This window comes from Carcharhinus amblyrhynchos, chromosome 7 (assembly GCF_965287045.1).
Source record: "Carcharhinus amblyrhynchos chromosome 7, sCarAmb.v2.hapA, whole genome shotgun sequence".
Classification (NCBI taxonomy): domain Eukaryota; kingdom Metazoa; phylum Chordata; class Chondrichthyes; order Carcharhiniformes; family Carcharhinidae; genus Carcharhinus; species Carcharhinus amblyrhynchos.
In genome coordinates, this window is record NC_137330.1 from 35248600 (window position 1) to 35267686 (window position 19087).

The 19087-nt window shown below is 43.4% G+C and overlaps 1 long non-coding RNA gene across 1 annotated transcript; it reads right to left on the reverse strand.

Annotated features, from left to right (window-relative positions):
* Positions 1 to 5616: 5616 nt before the first annotated feature.
* On the reverse strand, positions 5617 to 8162 carry LOC145345439 (uncharacterized). Its single transcript, XR_013887066.1, has 3 exons — positions 7612 to 8162; positions 7244 to 7403; positions 5617 to 6564 (listed from the first exon to the last, which is right to left on the reverse strand). It is a non-coding gene; the product is annotated as an uncharacterized LOC145345439 (long non-coding RNA).
* Positions 8163 to 19087: the final 10925 nt, after the last annotated feature.

Below are 19087 nucleotides of genomic sequence, written 5' to 3' on the forward strand. Positions count from 1 at the left end.
AACAGCATTAGAACAGTGATATTTAGGAGAAAAATAAATGCATCTGATAATCAAACGGTCCAGCAACAGCACATTGAACTGAGTTAAAAGCCACAGTGAGTCAATCTTGGACAATTTGAGGTTTCCTTGAAAGACCATTTTGATTTTGAGGACAAAGGCAAGTCAGAAGAATTGCAGGTAATGTCCCTTTTGTTGTTTGGTAATATCACATGCACATGCCAAAATCATGCCTCCTCGAATATTTTTTGCGCTCAACAAAATGGAGGACATACAGGGAAATGGGAATCTTCCATTTCAGCCACCGGGTCCTACTCCTGATTGTTAGGCAGTGACTACTGCTGGAAAATGTCGATAGAGCCATATAGTCATAGAGAAATACAGAACAAAAACAGCCCCTTCGGCCCAACCAATCCATGTCGGCCATGGTGCCCTCCCAGCAAGTCCCAATTGCCCGCATTTGGCCCAAACTCCTCTAATCCTTTCCCATCCATGTACTTATCCAAATACTTTTTAAATATTGCTATTGAACCTGCCTTAACCAGTTTTTCTGGCAGCGCATTTCATATACGCACCACCTCTGCATGAAGAAGTTGCCTCTCAGGTCCCTTGTAAATCTTTCCTCTCTCAGCTTAAACCTAAACTCCCTAGTTTTCAATTCCCCTCTGCTGGGAGAAAGACAATGGGCAGAATTTTCCCATCCCGCCTGCCACGGGAATCGTAGTGGGTGGGACACAGAATGTGCAAGGGTCCATTGACCTCCAGTGGGACTTTCCTGCTTTAGGGCGAGCACAACCAGAAAACCTCACCCTATGTGCATTCATGCTATCTATACGCTATCCATGGACAGGTCTCAGGCTTAACTGTGATGTGTTCCACATTTAGACTTCCAATAGTCACGTTAGATGAGAAGCCAATTTGGATTTAATACCAGCAAGAGTCAACTCCTTCAAGAGATGGTATTGGCAGGATGGGAAAGATATGTGTGTGTGTGTCTGTCTGTCTGTCTGTGACTGTACGTGTGACTCTGTGTGTGTGTTTGTGCAGTGTGTGTGTATACATACATGTAGTGTATGTACTCTGTGTGTTGTGTGTGCATAATCTGTGTTGTGTATGTGTATTGTGTGTGTTGTGTGTGGATTGTGTGTGTTTTGTGTGAGTTGCGTGTTTGTTGTGTGTGTGTAGTGTGTGTGTGTGTATAGTGTGTTGTGTGTGTGTGTGTTGTGTGTATATAGTGTGTGTTGCATGTGTGGGTTTGTTGTGTGGGAGTGTAATGTGTGTGTGTATAGTGTATGTGCTATGTGTGTTGTGTGTGTGTATATAATGTGTGTGTTGTGTGTGTGTGTTTTGTATGTGTGTGCATGTGTTGTGTGTGTGGGTTTGTTGCATGTGTGTGTTGTATGTGTGGGTTTGTTGTGTGTGTATGTAGTGTGTGTGTATGTTATGTGTGTGTGTTGTGTGTGTGCGTATGAAAAAGGAGTACATTCAGCACACACAGTTTTATGCTCTGGGGACTAATTCCTGGCTGTACCCAATTTACTGGCCCACAATTTCCTGTTCACGTTGAATGAACGAGTTTGGTTTTAAGTGAGGGGGTTAATGAGAGTGAAATTGATAGCATGTTGGAAATCCTCCAACCCACATACACACACACAGAGTCACACATACAATCACACACACACACACACACACACACACACACACACACACACACACACACACACACACACACACACACACACACACACACACACACACACACACACACGTATATGTCTTTCCTATCCTGCCAACAGCATCTCTTGAAGGAGCTGACTCTTGCTGGTATTAAATCCAAATTGGCTTCTCATCTAATATGAATCTAAACCATGACCCTTGGAAGTCTAAATGTGGAACACATCACAGTTAAACCTGATTCCGTACATGGATAGGGTATAGATAGGACGAATGCACATAGGGTGGGATTTTCTGGTCTTGCCCACCCCAATACTAGAAAATCCTGCTGGAGGCTTGCACAGTTTGTGTCTCACCCACTACAATTCCGGTGGCAGGCGGGACAGGAAAATTCCACCCATTGTCTTTTTCCCAGGGGAGGGGAATTGAAAACTAGAGAGCTTAGGTTTAAGCTGAGAGAGGAATGATTTAAAAAGGACCTGAGGGGTTTGCACCTGAGAACTGCCTGCACGTGACCGCCTCAGGTACAACAAGTTGATCAGTTTCAAGCAAAACTGACACACTGGTGGGGCAGGGTTTCACTGCTGGTGGGAATCCAGATGTCCCGCTGAACAGGGCTTTGGGGGCTAAACCAGGATTCCCAACAGTATCAAACCTGTTGTTATTCATCCGGCTTACCCTGCGGCCTCCGATCAGGATCCTACCCAGACAGGGCAGGAATCCATTCATTATGTAGAACTGCCAATTTCAATGTAATTAGGCCAATTCAAATCCCTCCTGCCATTCACCCACCGCCCCATCATGAGGCAGGTGCTGAGGGAAATCCATCAGATGTGCCTCTCTTGTGGACGGCCCATTGAGGCCTCTGGTTGGAGGGGTGGAGTCAGCTCACCCTGTGCGGTGTGAGGGGGAAAGGGGGAGAGTGACCCATTCTTTCTATGGTGGGGAAGGATGCTCTCTGTGAGGAGGGATTGGAGTTGCTCCCCAGGTTAATGGGCAGGGTCACCATTTCCATTTTGGGAGGGGGGGGTTCTATCTGTCTGTCAGTGCGGGGCATGCTTTTTAAAGGGCAGACCACTGTCTCAGGAGATTCAGGAAATCACACCACAGCTGTGCAGCATCCTAGAAGAAGACTGGCTACCTGGTAGTGATCTTTACCAGTCACAGAATCATAGAAACCCTATATTGCAGAAGGAGACTATTCAACCCATCAATTCTGCACTGACTTCCAACAGAGCATCCTATTCAGGTCCACATCCCACCCTATCCCTGTAATCCCATGTATTTATCCCACTACTCCCCCTAACCTACACATCTTGGGACACTAAGGGTCAATTTAGCATGGCCAATCCACCTAATCTGTACATTTTTGGACTGTGGGAAAAGCACCTGGAGGAATCCCACGTAGAGCACAAGGAACACAATTCCTTTCCGAGTTCTGTTGCAGATTTGTCCAAGATCTCCCACCCATAAATGCATTCAACAGGTGACCAAAGGGTTGTTCATTAGGGCTGACAATTAGGTCAAATTTGTCACCCATGATGCCAGGCAGAATAAATGGGTACTCAGCTTCCCACATAGGCTGGGTGCCATCAACTGCGCATAGCAGTCTAGAGCACCAATAACAATCAGGATAATTCGCCAAGGATAAGTGTTTCCATTCCCACAACGTGCAGCTGGTATGCAACAACAAAAAGTTCTTTACACAGGCATGCACAAAGTTCCCAGGCAGCTACCCTGATGGTCTCGTGCTGTGACCACCTAATCTCCAAAATTTCTTCCCACTCGGGCTTAAAGGGGTGGTAAGGAACACCCAATGCAAACTTGACTCATGGCTCCCATGAAAGCCTCAAACTAAATGCCAACAGCACGCTGATGAATGTCAGTACACAGCTAGATATTGACTGAACAGCCCATCTGTATGTCAAAGATGCACCTCAGGAGCATCAGCCAATTTGGAGGCTCCTTCAGCGCACAGCCGCCTGGCTATGCAGAACAAATGTGGTTTGTGGTGCTCCATAAAAGGCTGTGCAACAGCAGAAAGGACAAGACGAAGAGCTCAGAGTTTCCTGAAGCAACTTGAAAGAGGAGGAGGAAGAAGACCAAGAGGAGAACAAAGGGGATATGTGTTACCAGCTGGTCACATTGCTGCCAGAGATGCTATAGATGCCTTTATTACTGCAAGATTCACCTAGGCTATGTCAGTGGATCAACATAATCAATTAAATGAGAAAGAAATAGAAGGTTATGCTGATAGGGTTAGATGAAGGAGGCTCATGTGAAGTATACATATCTGTATAGATTTTTTGGACCAAATGACCCTGTTTCAGTGCTGTAAAATTCTATATAATTCCACGTAGCAACCTCCTTCCAGGCACCTGCAGTGCTGCTACAAATCTGGCCACAAAAAGTTTGAAGAATTAGCAAGAATTATATTGCTGAGAGTATACCCTAAAGAAGTATTCTCAAGACAGAGCAATTTACAGTCTTGCAGCACCATCTGCCATGGAATGATGGGGATTTGCTTTGAACCTGTGATTCACCCACATATTAAATGTATTACCTCCCCTTTATCACCATGTAGCGACACAGAGTGGATATGGTGATTGGCACAGGATGTCTCTGAGTGAGGATAGGAGTGGGTGAATGGGGTGGGGGGAGTGGTGGAGCCTGGCGGTGGGTGAGATGTTGAAATTAGCCTACGAAAACAGCACAAAAGTGTATCATGGTGAATCAACAGATTGTCATACACTGCACCAATTTTTATTTTTTAATCAACTTGGAAAATATTGCCAAGATTTTTAACTTCAAACCAAGTAAAAGTGACAGTGAGACTACAGGAAACAAGTCTGCAGGAAGAGTTTGATCTATCGTTCTGTGAACTTCTGTGGAGAGAAGATTGTGCGCATGCAAAAAGCGGCTGCTGATTCACCTCTGTTACACATTACTGGCACAGACCGTCTTCGCCTCCTAGGCATTTACCAACATTGGCTCGTGTTACCCTAAAACCTGCAAAGAGGAAGTAGATGAGTGGCCAGATTCTGACTTTCCATCTCATTTGCCCTACTTGTTTTTATGAGATGCCGCAATTCCCCTCCCGGGAAATAGTCTTCAGGACATCTAGGACATCATGTGCTACTGCAGTCCGACTGGAACCAAACTGAAGAGTCGGCATTATTTTAAGTAGAGGCTGCAGCTGTTCTTGGGGCAGTTTTTGAAAGTGTCCAGCAGTACTTGGCAGTGCAAAACTTAAATAAGCTCAGAGTGATAATCTCAGCTTTATTGTCGAGCTTACACACAATGAACCAATTTTGACTTCATGTGAAGCTTTGAACCAGTCTGGAGAAAGCAGTGCTGTGCATTACACTGTAGACTGTGTACATGTCTCAGGCTGACATAGTAGACAAACAGCTCTAGAAACACCTGCAACTGCGTTGGTGTTTACACTCCAATTGATGCTGTTAGCCACAGTGCTTTGATGAAGGCCACTTCCTTTCACCTCACTACACACAATAATGCTTATTTAAAGCACAATACACCAAAAACAGCTGCGATCGATCTGGAGCCAGAGTTTTTAAAATCATGTATTTTAAATGTGTTAACCCTTCTTCAGCCTATACAAGTTGCAGAGTTGAAAAAATTTGATACTGATGCTATTAAATCGCAATCTAGTTGTGTGTGTGTGTGTGTGTGTGTGTATGTATATGTGTGTGCATTGCAGGAAGCAGTTTGCTAGTGCCTGAAGCAGTGACAGGTTGTGTGATTCAGTGACATTGCTGTACAGTACAGTTGACACGATGAGAACTACTGTAGCTAAAAATATCATAGACTAGGTTCTGCAGCTGTGTAAATAACACAGCCGCAATTTGAGCTCTGTAAGGATAAAGGTTTTATTTCAAATTCAATTTGGAATAGTTGATGTATTTGCATAAACATGCACATAGATACAACAAGAGCAACAACTTGCAATTATATAGTGCCATAACCCAGCAAAAGGTGCCGCACAGGAGCCTTATCGAACAAAATTCAACACCGTGCTACAGAGGGAGATATTAGGGTAGTTGACTTTAAAGGAGGAAATGGGGGTAGAGAGATGGAGTGGTTTAGGAGGGGAATTTCAGAATTTAGGTTAAAGTTTCAGCCACAAAGGATGGAGGGATTAGGGTTGGGCATAAGGCCAGAATTGGAGAAATGTGGATATTTTGAAGGCTTCTCGGGATATGGAGGGCTGAGGCCAAAGAGAGATGCCAAAATAAAAAAAGTCAGGGTGTTGCTTAACCAAGTGTCAATGTAGATCAGTGAGGTTGGGGTTGATGGGATGGACTTGCTGCAGGTTGGGGCAAACCTGGTAGATTTTTGGATGAGCTAAATTTTGAGCAGGGTAAGAATATGGATGGCCAAGCAGGAGTGATTTGGAATAGTCAAGATTTGACAAAGGCATGAATAGGGCTTTTAGCTGAAGCAGGGACAGTATAGAGTGATGGCGCAGAGGTGGAAATAGGATGGGTTAGCAAAAGGAATACTTCCATTGAAATGAAACGCATCATCCAAAGTGTTGACCTGCCTTTATGTTTCAGATGCTGACTGACCTACAGCAATTTCTCGTATTAATAGATGTTGAAGACAACAAGTTACAGTGAGTTACTTCTCCCCCTCATCCACTCAGCTCCATTAAGCAGACGCCAGAAGGTAAAAGGAATGACTTGATACACCAAAAATATTTTTCTTCCTTTAAGTGATTGTTTCTGTTCACACCCTGCTTATTAATTGGCGCATCCTGTGGACTTGTAGATTTGTAGTCAGGAATAAAAACAAATTAATTAGCCACATTTTATGTAGGTGTAACTGCTGGCACATATACTCTGGAGACCCAAAGCCATACTGGAAAAGAAGCTGAAAAAGAACACAGGTAATTAAAAATTGGGAAGCAGGGTGAGTAATGCATACCAGAATTGGTTTAGGCATGATGCAAAGTCATCTGCTTAAAATAACCTAGAAGTGAATTATACAGAACTGATATGCACTTTCCTGTGATTTATTACTATAAGATCAATGAATACATCAAAATTTAAGCATGTTTTGCAAGTCTGGTATGCAGATGCACTCAAAATAAGTGTCTCCTGTCGATTTTGTTTCAACTAAATTGATTTTTTTTTCCCTGAAAGTATACTGTTTCTCTCTTACTCCTCCCCTCGTCAGTGATTCAAGCTGAAACGTGGCTGGGGAGCAAGGAATCTTCCATACCTCCCCCAGTACAGTTCACAACGTGTGAATGTGTATAGTCAGCGCGTCAACAAGCTCTTCAGGGGTTGTTTCCGATGGGCTGCCATCATAGTTTAACCTTATGCAGAGCCTTTCCTGCATCCACCCATTCACACTGGTAGTCGCTGAATAGTTAACAGCACCGAGGGAAGTCTCGGTGATGTTCGTCTCCAAAGGTCATGGGCTTGGTTTTGACTCTGTACAATGAGTTTTGAATGAGTTAAAATTACAAAGGGCTAACAGATCAGGAAACAAACCTGGAAACTAACTCATTTGTGCAACTTAGCATCAAGCAATGGAATACATTTACCTGCTGCAGTATTTCTTTCCTTTTTAAAGGAATGCAAAGCAAGAGAGAAGTGCACAGGAGGTATCTGCGATGGTGATTTTAACAGCCTGCGTGAGATTTTGCAGCTACAGACTGCATGCTCCTGAGATACTTTCCATTGATAATGGATTCAGCAAGATCTCTAAAGACAAAGAGATTAAAGGTTAAAACAGTGCTGCCATCAAGATGGTGAGGGACAATGACAATCAATCACAAAACGTGGCCCTGAAAATAAAAATTTGCCGATCTAAATGCCAGATAAACATTTATAGTTTCCACCTTTAACTTTACAATTTATGTGTATAAGCGTGGCCAAAAGGTGCTTAAAGATATGAAGAGCTGGCGCTGACCTGTGAAATTGAATGTCCGTTATAAGGCAGGCATGGGATCAGCACTTTCTCTCCCAGGTGCGGTTGCCATTGCAACAATAATTGACTCGATTGCTGCCATCTCCATCTACCACACCAGCTCACTGAGCAACTGACATTTCAACTGTCCCATAAGTGTCAGCAGCAGTGACATTGCCGGCTCATTCCCGTGCGAAGCCCATTGTTCTGAAGTGAAAGCTGCATGTGTGCAGCTGATGATAAGAAGCTTGTGGAGCTCAGCTGACACTGAGAGTTCAGGTCTAAAGCAGAAGGTGACATTTCCCTGGCTGTTCTTGCATTTGTGCCCTTGTTAAGCTGTAGGGTGCTTTATATTTATACTGTAATTTTCAGCTGCTTATTTGTTCACCAAATGAACTGAACTTCTTACAGTTTTCTAAATTTACACAGGTTATTATTAGTTGCGAGTGATGGGGACACATGCATGAATAATAGACTATTGCACCATTCAGACTTTGACAGAAGGCCCAGCTTAATTGAAATGCTCCATCCTCCTTCATTGTTACTTAAATGAGAAACTCACAAATTCATTTTTATTTAAAAAAGCGCTTTTATTTCTTGATAGAAATTGTAATTTCCTTCTGCTGTACTACTGTTAAGTGTTAATAACTCTTCCAAGTTATTGACCTGCTTGCTATCCTACTGCAATGAAAGTGAACACAATAATACTCACTTTAGTAACAATGTATGGAACCTGTGCAGTTCATTTCAAGAAGAATGTAATAAACTGGTGGTTTTACAGACTATTGTGAAAATGAGATTCGGATGTGGCTCCAAAGGGCAACTGTTGAGAAAACAGTTTGAAGTTCTCCAGTTAGCAGGATATTGATGAAACGGGATTGCCACATGCTAACGTGACTCTGCCACTAACCTGCTGTTTTTTTTCCCAGCAACAACTTGCATTTGTATAGCATCTTTAACATGTTAAAACGTCACATGATTTTTTCAATTGGTGAGGAATCAGGGGAGGTCATGACTGAGTGGTATTGTCTGGACTAGTAATCCAGAGACCCCAGGAAATGCTCTAAACACCTCAGTTCTAATCCCACCATGGCAGATGGTGAAATCTGAATTCAGTAAAAAATTTAAAGTCTAATGATGACACTGAAACCATGGTCGATTGTAAAAATCCGTCAATCGCTCATGTCCTATTTGGGAAGAAAATCTGCACTTGGTCTGGCCTACATGTGACTCCAGATCTACAGCAATGTGGTTGACTCTTAAATGGCCTAGCAAGGATGATTAGGGATGGGCAATAAATGCCCGCATCCCATGAATGAATGAAAATAGACAAGTAAACATTTGTATTCATTTTTCTCTTGCACATAACATTAACAAGGACAGTAAACAATTAGAAAAGCAAATGGCATGATGACCCTGACTGAAAAGGATTTTAAATATCAGAGTAAGGAAATCTTGTTGCAATTATTGAGCTTACGAAACTACGCCTGGAGTACTATGTTTTGGTCCTCTTATTTAAGGAAGGAGATATTTGCCTTAGAGAGGGTGGGATGAGGATTCGCTTGATTGATTCCTGGGATGAGGGGATTCTCCTATACGGAGTGATTAGGTAGAATGTGACCTGGAGTTTAGAAGAACGAGAACTTATAGCGTTGTAAAGTATAGAATTATTAAATGGTTTTGGAAGGGTAGATGCTGTGAGTTTGTTTCCCCCGGTTGAAAAATCTAGAATAGGAATCATACCTTCACAACGAGAGGAGAAAAAAATCATCCATTGGAGAGTGAATCTTTGGAAATCTCTGTAACAGTAGATTGTGGGCGCTCAGTCATTTAGTATATTTAAGGCTGAGGTCAATAGATTGTTGGGTGATAAGGAAATTGTGATATGGGAATAAGGCAGGAAAGTGAAGCTGATGTAATAGATTAGCCGTGCTCTTATTGAATAGCAGAGTAGCCTCAATGGGCTGTTTGGATACTCCTGGGTAACACGGTGACACAGTGCTTAGCACTGCTGCCTCATAGTACCAGGGACCTGGGTTCGATTCCCGGTTTGGATCATTGTGTGGAGTCTGCATGTTCTCCTTGTGTCTGTGTGGGATTCCTCCAAGTGCTCCAGTTTTCTCCCACAGTCTGAAAGACATATTGGTTAGGTGCATTGGCCATGCTAAATTCTCCCTCAGTGTACCCGAACAGGCACCAGGGTATGGCAACTAAGGGATTTTCACAGTAATTTCATTGAAGCCGTACTTGTGACCGATAAATAAATTTTATATTAACTGAAATAAAGGCAGGTGCATTTTCATAATATTTCAAACATTAACTGGAACTACTCAGGCTGTTTTCATGGCAATCTGAACCGATGCCTAAAACAAGTGCGCTGCAAGGACTAGTAACAGATGTCACTGCCTTTCTTGAAAGTGGCAGTCAGTTAAAGGATCCTCTAATGCCAGCATACAACAGGGCGTCAGATCTGATATTATATAAAAAATGATTGTAAACGGGATCCTCAGGGAGTACATCTTCATGGGGACAATGGTCACCATCGTCCTCAGAGGTTCCAGGGAATCCTTCCCATTTACTTGCATCTCAAACTATCACTCAGGAAACAACTAGCGGATATATCAGAATAGGAGATAGAGCAAGTAAGTTAATCGGCACAACGCAGAGGCAAAGAGTTGTGAACAATAGCTGTAATTAATGTTTAAAAGGAATTGAATCACCTGTAAAATATTAGGCTGAAAACTTCAAATGTTTTTGACCACGTAGACTTGAAAGTTCATTTCTTTGGATGCATGCAACCTAATGGGCCATGTTGGTGAAATGTTGAATGTTCTTTATTAAGGCTGCATTTGGGGATGCATGTCTTAATGAAGCAGTTGGGAAGGGTAATGATAGACAAGGGAAATACTTTTACCTAGCCTTGCAGCTTCTATTTAACACAATCGATAATTAGTTGCTACTTGGGCTCTCTTAATCCCTCTCCCTCCTGAGCAATCTCTCCTGACGTTCTTTTATATACTGCCCATATAAGCTCACCTTGAGAGGCCCAGAACAGCCCCTTAATGGTGTTGCAAAACCTCAGTAATATGAGCTGGAAGTCCCAGGTCAGACATTCTGGTTTTGCCTTCCCTTTTTATGAGGAATAGTACAGAGAAATTGGCTCTACTCTTTCACAAAATGCTACCTCTGGACTTTGTTAAATTATTTTGGTTTGTTAGTAAGTTATTGCAAAAGTGACCAACTAATCAAATATTACAGAATATAAGGAAGACTCACTCCACTGTGTTTAAAAAAGATTCAGGAGAAAATAAATCTCCAAACAATTCCAGACCATTGAGCTGAAGTCCACCTCTTAGAGTTCCTGGATACTAGGAAGGAATATGCAGTTATAAATACCACCTTATTAGAACATCTGAAGACGTGTAACAATACCTTGCAACCTGATGGCCCGATACCTACTGAGGTCATGTCTCCAAGTGAGGCTGGAGGTGTTCTCCCACAGCACTCATGCATATTTTCTAGCATGATCATGCCCAGAAGCCAGTCTGATCGACAGGCATGCATTCCAGGGAACGCCATGGGAGAGGCCACGACAGCTCAGATTAGAGATCATAGAATGTTGGGTGGATATGGCATGGACCAGAGGAAGGTAATGGGTGATTACAGGCCGTTGGAGAGAGATCAGAGACAGTGAGAGAGGTATGGGGGGAAATGGTGGTTATTAAGGTGTCATTAATTTCACGGTGTCAGTTTTCGCAAAGGAGGTAGTGATCAAGTGATCACATTTGGAGTCCAATTGCTGATGGAAGATTTCAATTGTGGCGGGGGGGAAGTAGGTTAGTTTGGGGGCCGGGGATAGCACTGCTGTTGGTCTTGGCCCATATGCAGTGCTGGAAAGTCACTTACCCTTTCCAAATGGAAAGTCACTTACCCTTTCCAAACAGCATTCTTTAGGTCAGTCAACATTAAAGTTTGAAGAGAAATAACATCCGAAATGTGTAACCTCATTAAAATATTTCAATCGTGCTTGACTAATCTAATACATTTTTTAGGAATGAAATAATAGAAGAATGATAAACAGAAAACAGTTGGTCATATCTGTATAGATTTTAAGAAAACATTCAACAACGTGCTACATAAAAGGCTGGTTAACAAAATTAAGGCTCATGTAGTTGAAGGTGCAATGTCAGCTTGGATAAAAGAACTGGCTTAAGGACAGAAAATGGCAAGTTATGTTAAGTGAAATCCGAAGAAGAGACATTGTCAACTTGAAATATCAACTCTGTTTTTCTCTCCACAGATATGACCAGCCCTGCTGAGTATTTCCAGCACTTTTACCTTTTAAGTAATGGTAAATGTTCAGAATGCAGAAGCAGCAGACAGTGATCCTCTATGAGGGTTGGTGCTAGAGCCACTGTTTTTTTTGGACATATGTAAATGAATTGGATTTGGAATACAGAGTAAAATGTCAAAATTTCTTGATAGCAAACTTGGAGGTGTGGCAAACAGCGAGGATGATTCAGGTTGACTGCAACAGGACATAGATAGAGCAGAATGGGCAGACAAGTGGTAGCTGGAATTTAGTACAGAAAAATGTGAGGTAGAAGGGATAGGGAGAGACAATATTGACTAAATGGCACAGTTCAATGGAGTGTGCAGTGACTGAGGACCGGGGGTCCACGTATATTGGTTTTTGAAGGTGGCAGGGCATATTGAGAGAGTAATTAGCAAAGCATACGGAATCTTGCACTTCATCAAGTGTACAAAATGAGGGAAGTTATACTGAACCTCTATAAAGCTCAGGCTAGGTCACAATTAGAGTACCGAATCCAGTTCTGGTCAACACATGTGAACATCGTTGAGAGGTTACAGAGACTCCAAGGTCAAGTGATCTTAGCTAAAGAGGTTGAGGGGAAGATTTTATAGAGATATGCACAAATGTGACAGGTTTAGGTGAAGTGGACAAAGAAAAGTTTTCTGAGCATGAAAGCAGTAGGTTTCACAGATTTAAGATTTCAGGTCGGAGATACAAGAGAGATGTGAGGAAGAGCTTTTTTATGCAGGAAGTGGTATTTGAATAATTGGTGGAAATGGTGACAGCCAATTATTTCAAAAGGAAATTTAATGGGCACTTGAGAGATCTTGCAGGGGATACAGGAATAGACAGAAGAATGGAACTGACTGCATTGCTGTACAGAGAGCTGGCATAGGGATGATGGGCAGAATGGCCTTTATCTGAGCTGGAATGAATCTAGGGCCATGACTTAGCAGTCTCATTGATCACAAGCACAAATCCCGTAATTCCCATTAAATCTCGCAAGCGGTTGAAATGGGATTTGTGCTGGTGAGCTCTCGGCTTGTGATCTTCCCCACTGCAACCAATGAAGTGATCAGGTTTATGCACTCTGATTTCCAGAAATTTTAATAAATTAACATCTACTTGCCAGCCTTGAGGCCATAATGTCTGCCCACGTCTTATCCTCCCAGCCAGTCAGCCTGAAGTCACAAAAGCACAAAACAACACAGATTTTCAGAAACAAAAATCAGTCATGATGACCACGTCGGGGTGTGGAGATAAGAATAGCTCCTGGGTGATGAGGAACATGGCTTGGCACCCTGGCATTGGGGGGTTTCCCTTATGTGTTGGGTGGGGAAGGGTGACGTTTGATGGGGAGCAGAGCCTGTCAAAAAGAGAGGGGCCGCCCCAATCCCTCGGGGGGTGGGGTGGGGGGCGGGGAGTACCTTTATAGGGGGAGGGGAAGTGTTTGGTCATCCTGATGCTTGCATTGGTGATGGGAGCGGGTCTTTGATCTTTGCATTGTCAGGGATGCACCAGTGGTTGCATGGTGGAACGGGTATGTTGGGGTGTACTCCCTTGTCTGCCGAGGGGTCTCAGTGGTGGGGTCCCAGTCTCCATGGGAGGATCCCAATCTCATGGTGGGAAGTCGAACCTTAAAATCAAATTTTAAGAGATTGTGGCATCCTTTAAAAAGGCCACCGATCTCAGAATCCAGACGTTGCTGGCGTGTTTAGGCCTTGCCCCTCTAGCTGGCTGTGAGATCTTCAAACTGCATGCAGTGCTGTTAAATCAGGCAAGAAGCCAATAAGTTTCACATAGATTTTCTTGCCCAATCCAACAGTCTTGTACAAAATCACTCTCTGTTGGCGGGATTTTCCCTTCCTTCTTGCTGGCAAGATCCTCCTGACCTACCAAAGGCACACCACCGCAGTGGGATCCCCAGCAATGTGAGGTGGAGTCAATAGCAAATCCCATTGATAGTGGTGGGCTGTTGCCAAGAAACAAGTTGCAGGTAGGCCAGAGAATCCCACACTATAACTCCAAGCGAGCCAGCTGCCTTCTGGGTAGTTGTTTGCCCCTCAGTCGCACCAGACAGAAGGACTTATAGGAGGGTGAGTCTGGGTTTGAGATTTTAAAATTTTAGCTGGGCACAGATCCACTCTCCCACCCCCACAGTCAAACCCAGTGTGTCTCTGGAAGCAAAGCAGGCCTATGTAACTAGTTACCATATTGATCCAGCTGCTTGTGGGCTGAACAGGCACTCAGACTATCTGCAGAGGCCAACAATTCTGCTTTCACATTTGTTCCAGTTTCTTATCTAATATATAGCTCTCTGCTTCTTCCCTGGACAGAGGCCCAAACAGCCCCTATCCACCACCACCCTTCTCTGCCATGCTGAGCTTGTTTTCACTCTGAACAACTTCTTCAACTCCACTCACTTCTTCCAAGTAATAGCTGTTGTTATGGGCACTTGCACCGGCCCTAGTCGTGCCTTTCTTTGTGCAGGATACATGCAGCATTCCTTGTTTCAGATCTGCAGGGACCCCCTCGCCTGCAACTGTTTTTTAGGACATCGATGATCATGTGAGTGCTGCTTCCTGTTCTCATCTGAATCCAGAAAAAAATCATCAATTTGCTTCCAATCTCTCACCTTCACATGATCCATCTCTGACACTTCCCTCCGCTCTCTTGACTTCTCTATCTCCATTCAATTCTGTCTACCAATATTCATTACAAACCCAAGGATTCATACAGCTACTTTGACTATACTTCCCGACACCCTGCTTCCTATGAGGACTTTATTCCAATCTCCCAGTTTCTCCACATCTGCCGTATCTGTTCTGATGATGCTGCCTTTCACTGCAGCAATTCCAACCTGTTTTCCTTTTCCCTGTTGTTGACAGGGTCTTCAACTATGACCCATTCCCCACACCTCCGTTCTCACCCTTTCCTCTCCCTCCCAGGACCATCATAAGGTTCCTCTTGTCCTCACCTTCCAATCCACCAGCCTCCACATTCAAAGGATCGCCCTCTGCCATTTCCTCCAGCATGATGCCACCACCAAACACATCGTCCCTTTCCTCCTCCTTCCCGGTCAGTATTCCGAAGTGACCATTCCCTCCATGACACACAAGCACACCCCGCTATCACTTTTAACAGCTCACCCCTTCCCACAGCACCTTCTCATGCCAAAGGTGTAACATCTACCCCTTTACTTTCTCTCTTCTCTCTGTCCACTCCTACCAGGTGAAGCAGCAATTTGTTTGTGCATCTTAATTTAATGTAGCTACTGCTCCCAATGTGGTCTTATCCACACTGGGGAGACTGAATACAGACTGGGTGACCACTTTGTGGAACACCTTTGCTCAGTCTGCAAGCATGACCCCGACCTTTCGGTCATTTGCCATTTCAATTCACCATCTTACTCTCCAGCTCACATTTCTGTCCTCGGCTGCTGCAATGACCGATTGAAGTCCAGCCCAAGTTAAAGGAGCAGCATCTCATCTTCCGATTAGACATTTTACAGCCCTCTGGACTCACCATTACCTTCAACTACTTCAAACTGATCCTCCATTTTGAATTTTTTCCCCAAGTGTCAGTTATCCTGTTTTCATGTTTTTGTTTTCAGACACAGCTGAACTTTATTTTGCACCTACTCTGGACCAATACTTTATTTCTTTACTGCTACCGTTATCACTCCCTTTCTCTTTTGCTCCATGACATCTTTGCTATTTAACCTCTGCACTCTAACCTACCCCTGCCCCTCCCCCTTTTTCAACAGCACAGAACCCTTTATATTTCTGTTTCTCTGCAGTTCTGAAGATGAGTCATATTAGACACTCCATTTCACTCTCCACAAATGCTAATGGACTTGCAGAAATTTACCAGCAGTTTCTATTTTTATTTCAGTATCTCCAGTATCCACGGTGTTTTGTCTTCATTGTTCTACTTTAACACTGAGTTCAGAATCCAGAAAGCTTTAATGCAAATTCAGAATCCTATCTGCCATACCTTCAGAATTGCTTCCAATGGAAGCAGTTCCATGATGTAAACAGTGGTTAGCACTGCCGCCTCACTGCGCCAGGGACCCAGGTTCGATTCCCAGGTCGGGTCACTGTCTGTGTAGAGTCTGCACGTTCTCCCCATGTCTGCGTGGGTTTCCTCCGGGTGCTCTGATTTCCACCCACAGGACGAAAGATGTGCTGGTTTGGTGCATTGACCATGCTAACTTCTCTCTCAGTGTATCTGAACAGGCAGCGGAGTGTGGCAACTAGGGGATTCTCACAGTAACTTCATTACAGTGTTAATGTAAACCTACTTGTCATTCATAATTAAACTTTAGAAATAAATTTTAATGTAGGGACATAGGAATTAGGAGCAGAATTAGGCAATTCAGCCCTTCGAGCCTGCTCCACCATTCAACCAGATCACGGCTGATCTGTCCCTGATCTCAAGGCATCGATCAGATCCAGGCATTTTGCTCATTCCGAACAGTTGAGATGCATGTTGATTGTTTCAGAGGGGAAGTTCAGTCTTTGAAAATAATCTGCAGAAAACTGCTTCTGTAAAAACCCATTGGGAACAAAACCCAGGGCAGAAAGTTGCTTGCTCTGCAGACAAAGCACCACAAGGTTATCAAAATGAAAACCGTAAATTCTGGAAATTCTCAGCAGGTCAGGCAGCTCCTGAGGGGAGAGAATTAGAGAAGTTAGAGATGTGATAGCTTTTGACTAAGGGAAAAGGGGAGGATGGGAAGAAGATCAAAAAGTGAGGTCTGTGATAAGGTGGAGGGCAGGAAATGTGAAATGACCAAAGGTTTCATTGTTCAAAGTCAAATGGAGTCGTAATGGGACAAGTACAAGGACAAGGAAAGATGTGTCTAGAGGAGGGGTGAATGGCAGGGTCCTGAATAACTGTAGTCCGAAAGCATAGGAAACAAGAGAGAAGCCAGGGACCAATACAATCCAGTAAAAAGTCTGACAACACCAGGTTTTAGTCCAACCTATTTATTTGATAATATTATCAAATAAATAGGTTGGACTAAAACCTGGTGTTGTCAGACTTTTTACTGTGTTTACGCCAGTCCAACGCCGGCATACCCATATCATCACCAATACAATCCAACAGAGGAAAATGAAGCAAGCTGAGGGCAGCGATTATAATGTAAAATTGTTGAACTCAGTAGACTGAAGTGCCCAGTCGAAAGGTAAAGTGCTACTCCCCAAACTAACTTTGGAAGATGGGACTGGGCCAAGGACAGAGAGATCAGAGTGGGAGAAAGGTGGAGAATGAAAATGACAGGCAACCAGAAGGCAACAGAGAAATGGGACTGAACGAAGGTGCATGCTAATCACTCAGCCTGTCTCACCAGTGGAGAAGCAACCACAGCTCATGTGCAGAGAATACTGCATAATAAGTTGGAAGAAATACAACCAAACCACTGTCTCACATGGAAGAAGTGTTTGGGGCCTTGGACAGTGAGAAGGGAGGAAGTAAAAGGGTGGGTGTTGCACTTCCTGTACTTATAAGAACATAAGAAATAGGAGCAGGAGTAGGCCATCTAGCCCTTCGAGCCTGCCCCGCCATTCAATAAGATCATGGCTGATCTGTCGTGGCTCAGTTCCACATTCCCACCCTCTCCCCATAACCCTTAATCCCCTCTCTTATCAAAAACCCATCAACCCGCTTCTTAAAAATATTTAGCGAGGTAGCCTCCACCACAGAGGGGTGAGTCATAGACGGAATGGTCCCATCGAAATGTTGAAAGTGGAGTGGGGAATTCCAGCATCCGCTGTATTTTGCTTTCATATCAGGTAACAAAACTTGTTTGTGCTTGTGGCGCTTGTATTGAGCTCCCTTCCATCAAATAATTTATTTTTATGAACAATTGCTCCGTGTCATGTCCCCTCTCTATATAGATACATCTTTATCTATTTCACTTGCATGTATTCCTTATCAGACTTTACACGTTGCTTCTTGAGACAAGAAAACAAATTGCACACAGGAGTTTAAAATGAAATAAGATTTAGTTTAAAGATATGATTTAAAAAATAAATTAACAGTCAGCCATGAAATATGTTGTTGAGACAAGCTATTATCCACAATTTCCCACACAGTGACCTCCTGATTTCCTAGCTACCTGAAGAATCAAAGCAAAATCAGAGGAGAATTCCCAATGGGCCATGCTGGTGTATTTTCTAACACTAATGTACAGGGCAACACTACCAACATCCATGGAAGCCCAGACAAGGAATGAGGCATGACAACAGTACACTAAAAAAGGGTCAGTGATGTTAAAAAAAAGGTAGAGAAAAATAGCAAGAGGAGGGACAGAAAATACCAAAACCTTGGTCGCTAGGCTAATAGCCTCATGGTAATGTTGGATTTCCATTCCCAGAGACTGTCTCAAGATCCAACCTCACCTGAACTGACATTCATCCAAAACCATCCCTGGCTGGAGTACGCCTCCACTGAGATGCTCATTACTGTAGAACATTCGAGAAAAAAAGTTATCAGGAAAGCTTAGCTGCCCGTGCAACATCAGGGCCGGAATTTTATCGGCCCTCCCGCTTCGGGGATTGGAGCAGGTGAGGGGCGGAACATGGGAAGGTCCAGTGACCTCAGGCAGGATTTTACAGTTTCAGGATGAGCGAGGCCATAAAATCCCAGCCAAAATTCCAGGTAATAGAGGCTAAAAGTGAAATCATGAAGGCAAGAAATAAGGATAAGCATCTTTTTTTTTTAGTTGAATGCTGCAGACAAGGTTTGTTTCAAATAAGCATAACTTCCCACTCATTGATCGGTCTGTTGGTAAATATTTCCATTTAAGTGAAGCCTGAGTGAAAATCTCAATCTGGGGAAGGGTTGAATTTGTGTGCACTATTCAAAGGTCCAACTCCCAGGCATCGCAATTAACAAGCCACTCTGGCATTTTAATAAAATAATGTCATTGATGGTTTCAGAAGCACTCACTTCATTTAAAAACGGTCAGGTAAATATTATTGAGTTGAAAACTTACAGAAAATATAAATGGAAAGTGGACATGGCCAGGTAAAGTTAATGAAAAGGCATTCTGTTTTTCAGAGCTCAAAGTAAATTATTTCACAGGTCCCTACAGTGCAGAACGAGGCCATTTGGCCCATCAAGCCTGCACCAACAACAATCCCACCCATCCCATAA